Source organism: Hyperolius riggenbachi, chromosome 4, assembly GCF_040937935.1.
Source record: "Hyperolius riggenbachi isolate aHypRig1 chromosome 4, aHypRig1.pri, whole genome shotgun sequence".
NCBI classification, from domain to species: domain Eukaryota; kingdom Metazoa; phylum Chordata; class Amphibia; order Anura; family Hyperoliidae; genus Hyperolius; species Hyperolius riggenbachi.
The window spans coordinates 410,285,935-410,298,306 of NC_090649.1; positions in this window are offsets into that span (position 1 = coordinate 410,285,935).

Genomic DNA, 12,372 nt, shown 5'->3' on the forward strand with positions numbered 1-12,372 from the left:
CTTACTGTATCCTTCCCCTAAACCATGATGGTGAACAATCTTTATCTTCAGGTCATTTGAGAGTTGTTTTGAGACCCTCATGTTGCTACTCTTCAGAAAAATTAAAAAGAGGAAGGAAACTTGCAATTGACCCCCTTAAATACTCTTTCTCATAATTAGATTCACCTGAGCATGTTGGTCAGGGGTCACTGAGCTTACCAAGCCAATTTGAGTTCCAATAATTAGTTCTAAAGGTTTTGGAATCAATAAAATGCCCAAATGTAGGCCCCTGCCTAATTTTATTTAAACAATTATTGTGCACTTTCTGTAAATCCAATAAACTTCATTTCACTTCTCAAATATGACTGTGTGTGTCTCCTATATGATATATTTAACTGACAATTTTAAACGTAACAACCAACGATTTATACAGGAAAATCATCACGATTAACAAGGTTGCCCAAACTTTCGCATCCCACTGTAATTACAGACACCACTAGAGGTCATAGAGATAAGACTGTTGACGGCAGAGCTGAAGGAGGACCCTGGCGGCGCACTTGCTCCACTTCATCGGTTTAATCACTCGGCATCCAATGCGACTTCGGCATTCTCATCAGCATGCATGATCGCAATCTACCAAGCAGCCCTTTGCGATCGACTGGTAGATTGCAATCAATGCATTGGGCACCCCTGCTCTGTAGTATATACATTTCGGGAAGATTTACATGTATACAGATCATCGTCTGAAATAATAGGACACTTTTGTAGAGCAACTTCTTCAGTTCTAATGAGGTGAAGGCTACACTCATATGCCTAGAGTTACGTCCTCTTCCTCTAGATCAGGGGTCTCAAACTCAATTTACCTAGGGGCCGCAGGAGGCAAAGTCAGGATGAGGCTGGGCCGCATAAGGGATTTCACAATCAGCAGCAAATCACCCCCCAGTCCCTTGCATTGATTTTTATTTCAAAATCAAATTGACACTGCAGCGCACTATTTTGCCTATTTTACCTTATAGTTCGCCTCAGTGCTCCCATTTCAAGTAATCCGCCGTGTCCTCGCCGCAAAACAAGGGCTGCAGAGCCCCCAAATCGCCCAAGGGGCAATCCGCCGGCATTTCCTGGAAGGGGCAGAGCTTTCAGCTTCAGCTCTGCCCCTCCTGACGTCAATCGCGGCGCATCGCCGCCTCTGCCCGCCCCTCTCACTCTTCCTTCACAGAGAGGGGTGGGGAGAGGCGGCGATCCATGCGGCGATTGACGTCAGGAGGGGCAGAGCTGAAGATGAAAGCTCTGCCCCTTCCAGGAAATGCCGGCGGATTGCCCCCCAGGCGATTTGGGGGCTCTGCAGCCCTCGGTTAGCGGCAGGGATGCGGCAAATTACTTAGGAGCACTGAAGCGAACTATAAGGAAGCTTTTGCAGGCGAGTACTCAGCCCCCCCCCCCCCCTCCCCGGGGACATATGAAAACCTGTCCCATAGCTCCCAACTGTCCCTGTTTTGGAGGGACTGTCCCTCTTTGGGAGCCCTGTCCCTCTGTCCCTCTTTCCTCCTCATTTGTCCCTCTTTAAGGACTTTGTCCCTCTTTCTATGTAAATATATATATTTCTCTAGTAAAACGTGTTTGATATATTACTGATTTTAAAATGTTAATATGAAGGAAAATTAACCAGGATAGAAAGGACCAGTGTGGTTTTGAATTGTAAAACAACATATTTTTCTTATGAAGTCTTTATGGTATCCATAACTAGGGGTGTGTCGGGGGTGATTAGGGGTGTGGCATGGGTGTGGCTTAAGTGTCCCTCTTTCTCATCTCAAAAAGTTGGGAGGTATGCTGTTCCACCAATTAAATTGTCATAGGGGCCCCTGTCTCTCCACCAAGCCCCCCATAAATGGCCAGTCACACAACTACAACTTCCCCCCACCACCTCCCAGCACCCACTTCCCACCTTGCAAAGTATTCACAGCAGAGAAGTGCAATATTTACCAGCTCCAGCCTGCGTTGTGTCTCCTCAGTTCTTCCTGCCAGCCACATGCTCAATGCTGTCATCCTCCGGCTTTTGATCACATGACAAGCATCGGGAGCTGAAGGATGGGCGCAAACAGAGCGTGGGTACTGGGAAAAGAGAGGGAATAAATAGAGGTTCTGCTCTGCTTTGCTCACTCTGCAGAAGAGAGAGGAGGACTGCAAGGATTGTGGGGTCTATAATTACACCACTGCTCCTCTCCTCTTCTTTATTTATGGTACAGAGGTGAGTTGTTATACAGTATATTGATGCCTTGTAAGTAAATATCAACCTTTTCATTTTCTCTGTCTCTTAGGCCCGGTTCACACTTGCGGTGGCCCTCCGGAATCGCCGTGCCGGAGCCGCACCGCTTGCAGAACGGACGGAACGGACGCACGGCATAGCAATGAAAGCCTATGCGTCCGTTCACATGCGTCCGTTCTGCCGAACCGGAGCCGGACCGGATCCGGGCCGGATCCGGACTCCGGCCTCCGTTCCAACATGCGCTATTTTTTCATCCTCCGGCAGCCGTATCCGGGGCGGAGCCGGACTGCACCATCCGGCCAATACAAACCAATGGGAACCGGAGAGCGCACAACACACTGGCTGAGAAATCCGGATGTTCTACCCCACTTCCTATGGGGATTGTTGCGGCGATATTGGATGGGGACACATGGGCAAGCATTTTGGAGTGGCGCAGCACAGCTGGATCCGGATCCGGAGATGTTGGCAGCATGTCGCAGGTGGAGGTGAGTGCTAAACAGCAGAGGGCCTGATTCCACAGGTCCCCCTTCTGCTGACCTCCCAGACCCCAACATTTTTTTTGTTTTTAACGTTACTTTTGCCAAACGGATCCGGATCGCATCCTGATGGACACCTGATGCAACCTGACCGGATCCGGATCGGATCCGGATCAGAACCGTACGGTTCCGATCCGGATCCGGTCCGGATCCGGTCAGGTCATCCGGTCCGTTTGGCAAACAACCGCAAGTGTGAACGGGGCCTTAATCTAGAGGAAGGAAAAAGGTAATATTTTCTCATTGACTGGATCAAACTACCACCATGCCATAATGGTTATAGCTGTTGATGTTGTTCCATGTAAAAAGCATCTAAAAAGTATCCTAGACCCCTTTAAATACAGATACAGAATTTGCCATAGCTACTTCCTGTGGAAAAAGATTCCACATTTTGAGCACGCTTCCTTTAAATGACCCCTTTCAAAACAGATGGCATAATGTGAGAAAACGCGGAAAAGCCGCCGCAGGTGCTCAGAGCAAGGCGGCTGATTCCACGTCCAAAGCGGCGGATTCCGCATCGGACGCGGCGGTTTGCACGCATAGACCTACAGTTGTCCACATGGCTGAACGCGGAGAAACCGCCGCATGCTCGGATAGCGGTGCAGCTGGTTCCGCGCCCTGCACAGCGGATACATTGCAACACATGTCTGGTGTGGCTGGGACTGATAGTCCACACAGATTCAGAAGAACGCGCGCACGCGCGTGGGGAGGCAGAACTTTTATGACAGCCAGAGGGGTGTCAGCTGACAATTCAACCATTTCTGATTGGTCCAGCACTTAGGGGAGGCGCTGGAGAGCGCTATAGTATATATATTGGGTGCTGGTCACTTCTCTGGTGTCTGCCGTTGCGATCACTACGTGGTAGCACTCAGACCTTTTTGTCAGTATCTGTGTGATTGTTATTCTGTTATACTTCAGACTAGTTCCAGGGTGTTGATGATCAAGGAACTCACACCCAAGACTAGGGAACTGTATTACCATTCTGTTATACTTCAGACTAGTTCCAGGGTGTTGATGATCAAGGAACTCACACCCAAGACTAGGGAACTGTATTACCATTCTGTTATACTTCAGACTAGTTCCAGGGTGTTGATGATCAAGGAACTCACACCCAAGACTAGGAAACTGTATTACCATTCTGTTATACTTCAGACTAGTTCCAGGGTGTTGACGATCAAGGAACTCACATCCAAGACTAGGGAATTGTATTATCATCCTGTTATATCTCAGACTAGTTCCAGGGTGTTGATGATCACGGAGCTCACACCTCAGACTAGGCATTGTTATTATCTGTTATGACTTCCTGCTTTCCTGACCTCTCTCTTGAACTCTGATTCGGTACTTCGCTATATCTGATACTCTGTTGCTGAACCCTGCTTATCTTAGAACCACGTATCTGTCTCCTGTCTCTGTATCTGATCTGTCTGTCCGTTGCCGACCTGGCCTGTCCGACCTCGAGAACTATCTCCCCTGTTTGGGGCTAGTTCACAGACCTGTCAGTGACACTTCTCCTTTGGTGTCACTCACACTCTGGTCCTTCCTACTCTCAGCCTGGCTCCACCCCTTGGGGAGCCTCAGACCAGTGGAAGGAACCTGCTTTTGGGCAGTATCTCCTACTGTCTTACACCCCCTTTACGGGTGCTCTCCTCAAAGTATTACTGTTGCACCAAACACTCATATTACTCAGGTGTCCAGAGGTTAGAGATATATCTGATTATCGGTGATACTGCAGATCATCTATAATCGGGTATATATCTGTATTGTCAGTGATACTGCAGATCACCGATGATCAGATCCTCTCTGTGTTACACCGATCGTTACAGAACGGCAGACCAAAAAATGCAAATGGACGCACTCACCGGCCGTCTGGGCACACTTACCACTTCGGTGGATAACATCAACCAAGTGCTGGGTAGTCACCGGGCGTTAATTGACGCTTTGTCCGGTTCTATACAAACCCTTCAGACGGCTGTAGATGAGGTGCGATCTCCTAGCCCTGACATACGTATGCCCCCTAGCCCTGACATACGTGCGATCTCCTAGCCCTGACATACGTATGCCTGTACCTGAAAAGTTTTCTGGTCACAGATCTGACTTCCGAAATTTTAGGAGTAGAGTGTTATCATACTTTGAGTTGAGACCTAAATCTTCAGGAACCATGGCCCAAAGGGTCACATTTATTAAGACTTTGCTATCAGGTGATTCTCAGACCTGGGCGTACAGTCTGCCCTCCGGAGACTTGGCATTAACCTCTGTAGAAGAATTTTTTAAAGCCATGGCTGTAATTTACGATGATCCAGACATTGCCTCGACTTCTGAGCGGAAGCTCAAACTTTTACGTCAAGGCAAGAGTCCGGTTGAAGAGTATGCTGCTGAATTTAGGAGGTGGTCAGTATCAGCCAGGTGGGACACTTTTGCCCTCTTAGATTGTTTCTTATCAGGGTTGTCAGATGAGATCTCCGATCTTATGTTAAGCCAGCCTGAACCTAAGTCCATCGATGAGGCCATTTCAACGGCCATTAGGATAGATCGTCGGCTGCGTTATCAGAGACAGACCCGGGGTAGAAACCATGTGAGAATGGTATTCCACGCTGCGCCTCCTGCGACTCCGCCTCCTCCCATTTCGCCTCCACCTGAGCCAATGCAGATCGGCCGATCAAAATTGTCTCAGGTAGAGCGGAAACGCAGGTTATCAGAGCAGCTTTGTCTTTATTGTGCAGAGGGAGGTCACAGGGTGCAGAATTGCCCTAAGAAGTCGGGAAACGCTACTGCCTAGGTGTAGTTGGGGGTAATACCCTAGGCGCGCAATTTTTACCCCTAGATGATAAACGGTTGCTTCTTCCTTGCATTATTTCATGGGAGAATAAATCTGAAGTCACTGAGGCCTTAGTTGATTCAGGCTCAGCGGCTAATTTTATGGATTACGAATTCGCAAACAAATTGGGTATTCCGCTCTCCCCGGTAAAACCCCCTATTCAAGTTACGGCAGTGGATGATTCTCATCTGCAGGGTAATAATCCTCTGTCGCAGACTCCAGAGGTGGGAGTCACTATAGGGGTACTGCATAGGGAGAATTTGCAATTTTTTGTGTTACACATGACAACCTCCAAGATCATTCTTGGCATGCCTTGGTTACAACTCCACTCTCCTCAGATTAATTGGGCCACTGGTCAGTTATCGAGCTGGTCGTCCCATTGCTTTCGTCATTGTTTAGTGAAGGTAACCTTGGGCCAAACCAAGATTCTCGTGGAGGGAGTGCCGGATCAGTATTATGAGTTTTCAGATGTGTTTTGTCCGAAATCAGCCGATCAACTTCCCCCACATCACCCTTTCGATTGTCCCATCGATCTCCGGTCTGGTTGTATGCCCTGTCTGGGCCGAAGAAATTGGTCATGCAGGAATACATCCATGAAAACTTAGCTAAAGGGTTCATTCGCCCTTCCCGGTCGCCTGCTGGTGCAGGTTTCTTTTTTGTAAAGAAAAAAGACGGAGGCCTTCGGCCGTGCATTGATTACCGGGGCCTGAATAAAATCACAGTAAAAAATCGCTATTCATTGCCTTTGATAGACGATTTATTTACTCAGGTCACCAATGCTAAGATTTTCTCAAAGTTGGATTTGCGGGGTGCATACAACCTGGTGCGAATCAGAAAGGGCGATGAGTGGAAGACGGCCTTTAACACACCCGATGGGCATTACGAGTACCTAGTGATGCCCTTCGGGTTGTGTAACGCTCCGGCCGTCTTTCAGGAACTCATTAATGAGGTGTTCAGGGAGGTGTTGGATAAATTTGTCCTGGTATATCTGGACAATATATTAATCTTCTCAGATAACCTCCCAGAGCACAGGGTTCATGTCAGATTTGTACTGCACAAGCTAAGACAGAACATGCTCTATGCTAAATTAGAGAAATGCATTTTTGAGGTAACATCTGTCGCCTTTCTAGGGTACATAATTTCTACCTCGGGCCTGTCTATGGACCCTGCCAAAGTCTCTGCTGTCCTGGAGTGGCCTCAGCCAGTGGGACTGAAGGCTCTCCAGAGATTCTTGGGGTTCACAAATTACTATAGAAGGTTCATAAAGGGGTACTCCACAGTCATTGCACCCCTCACCAGTCTCACAAAGAAAGGGGCAGATACCAACCATTGGTCCCCCGAAGCTTTGACTGCTTTCTCTACTCTGAAAGAATTGTTTTGTTCTGCACCCATTTTGAGACACGTCGGCACATCCTATCCTTTCATCATAGAGGTGGATGCCTCAGAGGTCGGGGTGGGGGCTGTGCTGTCTCAGCGTTCTGGGTTGCAGGGAAGATTACACCCGTGTGCCTATTTTTCGCGTAGGTTTTCACCAGCAGAGAAAAACTACGATATAGGCAACAGGGAGCTCCTAGCCATTAAATTGGCCTTTGAAGAATGGCGTCATTGGCTAGAAGGAGCAGAACATACGATTACAGTTTACACTGATCACAAAAATTTGGAATACATTGAGGGGGCTAAGAGATTGAGTCCCCGTCAGGCTCGATGGTCATTGTTTTTCTCGAGATTCAGATTTATAATAACATATACTCCGGGTAGCAAGAACGTTAAAGCGGATGCTTTATCCAGATGTTTTGAGCCTGAGACAGCACAGCCTTCAGACCCAGAGACCATCATCCCACAGAAAGTGGTATTGGCAGCCACAGAGACCTGGAAAAACTGGATGGAGACTTTAAGTCCCTTCCAGCAGGATGTTCCTGAGGGAAAGCCTGAAGGGGTCATGTTCGTACCATTGCCATTTAGTCTCCAGATATTACAGATGTGCCACTCCCACAAAAATGCGGGACATCCTGGGGCATCCAGAACAAATGACCTTGTCGCTAGATGTGCCTGTTGGCCTTCATTGGCAACCGACTGCAAGGAGTATGTGAGAGAATGTGCAGTGTGTGCAAAAAGCAAACCCTCCCGTCTGGCACCTGTGGGAACATTGCAGCCTTTGCCCACCCCGAGTGAACCATGGACCCACTTATCCATGGATTTTGTAGGTGAGCTCCCGAGGTCTGAAGGCATGTCGGTCATTTGGGTGGTAGTCGACAGATTCAGTAAAATGGCCCATTTCGTGCCCTTGAAAGGACTCCCCTCGGCCCAGGAGTTGGCCGATCTTTTCATCATGCACATTTTCCGGCTACATGGCATCCCTGAAAATATAGTGTCAGATCGGGTAGTCCAATTTGTTTCTAAATTCTGGAGGGCATTTGGTCATCATTTGGGCAATGAACTGTCGTTTTCGTCGGGCTACCACCCACAGATCAATGGTCAGACCGAGAGAGTCAATCAGTCACTGGAACAGTTTTTAAGGTGTTATGTTGCGGATGCACAAAATGATTGGGTCAAGTTCCTGCCGTTCGCAGAATTTGCGCACAATATTTTAAAAAGCTCTTCCTCTGGATTCTCTCCTTTTCAGGTGGTAACTGGAAAGTTGCCTAAGTTTTCCCCACTGCCAGTAGCTTCCACTCCGTTCCCAGCTTTGGAGGCTTGGCAAGAGTCATTTAGGAACATTTGGGGAATCGTGAAAGGGAATCTAGAGAAGGCCTTTCAGAGTCAGAAAGGTCAAGCTGACAAGAAACGTTCCATAGAGTAGAAGTTCCGGCCAGGAGACTTGGTCTGGGTGTCCACCCGTCATTTGACTTTAAAACAGCCTTCGCCCAAACTAGGACCCAGATTTGTGGGCCCTTTCCCTGTATCCAGGAAGATCAACAATGTTACTTATGCCATTGATCTTCCTGCCAGCATGCGTGGTGTAAGGTCGTTCCATGTATCCCTGCTTAAGCCAGCAGTGCATGTGGGTTCCACTCCTCCTCCTCCTGTGATGGTGGATGACCAACCTGAGTATGAAGTGGAAAAGATTTTAGATTAACGGATTGTACAGAACTCAGTACAGTACTTAGTTCATTGGAAGGGTTATGGCATTGAGGAAAGAACATGGGTACCTGATTGTCGCATGCATGCGGATAAATTAAAGAAGGAATTTCACGCCCTACATCCTGAGAAGCCGGGTAGGAGCTGTCCGGAGTCCACTCCTCAGGGGAGGGGGGGTACTGTGAGAAAACGCGGAAAAGCTGCCGCAGGTGCTCAGGGCAAGGTGGCTGATTCCGCGTCCAAAGCGGCGGATTCCGCATCGGACGCGGCGGTTTGCACGCATAGGCCTACAGTTGTCCACATGGCTGAACGCGAAGAAACCGCCGCGTGCTCGGATATCGGTGCGGCTGGTTCCGCGCCCTGCACAGCGGATACATTGCAACACATGTCTGGTGTGGCTGGGACTGATAGTCCACACAGATTCAGAAGAACGCGCGCACGCGCGTGGAGAGGCAGAACTTTTATGACAGCCAGAGGGGTGTCAGCTGACAATTCAACCATTTCTGATTGGTCCAGCACTTAGGGGAGGCACTGGAGAGTGCTATAGTATATATACTGGGTGCTGGTCACTTCTCTGGTGTCTGCCGTTGCGATCACTACGTGGTAGCACTCAGACCTTTTTGTCAGTATCTGTGTGATTGTTATTCTGTTATACTTCAGACTAGTTCCAGGGTGTTGATGATCAAGGAACTCACACCCAAGACTAGGGAACTGTATTACCATTCTGTTATACTTCAGACTAGTTCCAGGGTGTTGATGATCAAGGAACTCACACCCAAGACTAGGGAACTGTATTACCATTCTGTTATACTTCAGACTAGTTCCAGGGTGTTGATGATCAAGGAACTCACACCCAAGACTAGGGAACTGTATTACCATTCTGTTATACTTCAGACTAGTTCCAGGGTGTTGACGATCAAGGAACTCACATCCAAGACTAGGGAATTGTATTATCATCCTGTTATATCTCAGACTAGTTCCAGGGTGTTGATGATCACGGAGCTCACACCTCAGACTAGGCATTGTTATTATCTGTTATGACTTCCTGCTTTCCTGACCTCTCTCTTGAACTCTGATTTGGTACTTCGCTATATCTGATACTCTGTTGCTGAACCCTGCTTGTCTTAGAACCACATATCTGTCTCCTGTCTCTGTATCTGATCTGTCTGTCCGTTGCCCACCTGGTCTGTCCGACCTCGAGAACTATCTGCCCTGTTTAGGGATAGTTCACAGACCTGTCAGTGACACTTCTCCTTTGGTGTCACTCACACTCTGGTCCTTCCTACTCGAGAACTATCTGCCCTGTTTAGGGATAGTTCACAGACCTGTCAGTGACACTTCTCCTTTGGTGTCACTCACACTCTGGTCCTTCCTACTCTCAGCCTGGCTCCACCCCTTGGGGAGCCTCAGACCAGTGGAAGGAACCTGCTTTTGGGCAGTATCTCCTACTGCCTTGCACCCCCTTTACGGGTGCTCTCCTCAAAGTATTACTGTTGCACCAAACACTCATATTACTAAGGTGTCCAGAGGTTAGAGATATATCTGATTATCGGTGATACTGCAGATCATCTATAATCGGGTATATATCTGTATTGTCAGTGATACTGCAGATCACCGATGATCAGATCCTCTCTGTGTTACACCGATCGTTACACATAACCTCTATTCCTCCATACACAGTTTAGGTCCTCTCGCCCTTTGAGCAGACCGAGCAATTAGGAAATTGTGTGCCAAGCTTTACTATCTTCCTCCTAGGATGTGTTTATACTTTTTTAATTTCATTTAAAGTGAAACTTAAGTCAACGATAAAAAATGAGATTTACTCACCTGGGGCTTCCCTCAGCCCCCAGCAGCCGATCGGTGCCCTTGCAGCCCCGCTCTGACACTCCAGGACCCGCCGGCGAACACTTCCGGTTTGGCCGTCACCGGCTGACAGGCATGGGAACGCGAGTGATTCTTCGCGTTCCCAGCCTGTATATCGACCCCTATGCTGCTATTGCGGCCAGCTGGCCAGTTGAGTATTATCACAGCCCATGTTATCTAAGCTGTTATCTAAGTAATGTGCATGTTGCTAGTGTAACACACGATGCGCAACTCCCGTAAGGAATGGTGAAATTGCTGAGAGCTTCATACATATAGCAATTTTACATCAGTTTAGTGAATACATCCCAGTGTACTTATGCGTTGCTCAATTAAACCATTGTGAGGGCCAAAATCCCAGGGGAAGGGGTAGATGGGGCACCAAAGTCAAGTTTCCCCCAGGGCATGGTGAAATCTATGTTACAAGGTGATAAGGAAAGGTACAGCACTTGTTCCACAGAATAAATACACAAGCCAATCTGTGCTCTGCATATCTGGCTGCCATCTTGTTTCTGTAGGTTGCTTAACATGAAATAGCAAGTAGACCAACTGGGACCCCACTAGGACAGCGACTGTGGTGAACTGTCTCATTATTTGAGAATTTGCGCTGCGTAATATGTTGGCGCTTTATAAATACAATAAATAATAATAATAATCTGGATATATCACTTTGTAACACTGTAGAAAAGGTGTCAGTGCCATAAAAATAAATATGATAATGATATTTCCTGATAATAAGCATGTACAGTATAAGTATCGCTATATAATTAAAACTATATACCACTATAAACTATACAGGGTCTTCTCAAAAAATTAGCATATTGTGATAAAGTTCATTATTTTCTGTAATGTACAGATAAACATTAGACTTTCATATATTTTAGATTCATTACACACAACTGAAGTAGTTCAAGCCTTTTATTGTTTTAATATTGATGATTTTGGCATACAGCTCATGAAAACCCAAAATTCCTATCTCAAAATATTTGCATATTTCATGCGACCAATAAAAGAAAAGTGTTTTTGAAGCAAAAAAAGTCAACCTTCAAATAATTATGTTCAGTCATGCACTCAATACTTGGTCGGGAATCCTTTTGCAGAAATGGCTGCTTCAATGCAGCGTGGCATGGAAGCAATCAGCCAGTGGCACTGCTCAGGTGTTATGGAGGCCCAGGATGCTTCAATAGCGGCCTTAAGCTCATCCAGAGTGTTGGGTCTTGCGTCTCTCAGCTTTCTCTTCACAATATCCCGCAGATTCTCTATGGGGTTCAGGTCAGGAGAGTTGGCAGGCCAATTGAGCACAGTAATACCATGGTCAGTAAACCATTTCCCAGTGGTTTTGGCACTGTGAGCAGGTGCCAGGTTGTGCTGAAAAATGAAATCTTCATCTACATAAAGCTTTGCAGCAGATGGAAGCATGAACCCACTTTTGGACCAGAAACAGCAGCAGAGGCGCCTGACCTGGGCTACAGAGAAGCAGCACTGGACTGTTGCTCAGTGGTCCAAAGTACTTTTTTCGGATGAAAGCAACTTTTACATGTCATTCGGAAATCAAGGTGCCAGAGTCTGGAGGAAGACTGGGGAGAGGGAAATGCCAAAATACCTGAAGTCCAGTGTCAAGTACCCACAGTCAGTGATGGTCTGGGGTGCCATGTCAGCTGCTGGTGTTGGTCCACTGTTTTATCAATGGCAGGGTCAATGCAGCTAGCTATCAGGAGATCTTGGAGCAGTTCATGCTTCCATCTGCTGAAAAGCATTATGGAGATGAAGATTTCATTTTTCAGCACGACCTGGCACCTGCTCACAGTGCCAAATCCACTGGTAAATGATTTACTGACCATGGT